Source organism: Fulmarus glacialis, unplaced genomic scaffold, assembly GCF_000690835.1.
Source record: "Fulmarus glacialis isolate BGI_N327 unplaced genomic scaffold, ASM69083v1 scaffold31652, whole genome shotgun sequence".
Lineage (NCBI taxonomy): Eukaryota > Metazoa > Chordata > Aves > Procellariiformes > Procellariidae > Fulmarus > Fulmarus glacialis.
Window position 1 is genome coordinate 10,440 of NW_009196442.1, and position 208 is coordinate 10,647.

The following is a 208-nucleotide window of genomic DNA, read 5'->3' on the forward strand; positions in this document are numbered from 1 at the left end:
AGCTGTTACAGGGTGCGGACAGCCCGCGGCACGGGACCGGGGTCCCCCCCTTCCTGGGGGATCTACAGCCCTGCATCAGGTGGCATTTCACTGACACCTCCAGAAGCTCTTGAGGTCCCAGCTCTGGGCACCCCCCTTCCCTGTGCTTGAGGGGTGACGCATGCCGGGGCAGGAGCACACAGGCCTGGCTGGGCAGCTGCCAGCGGGA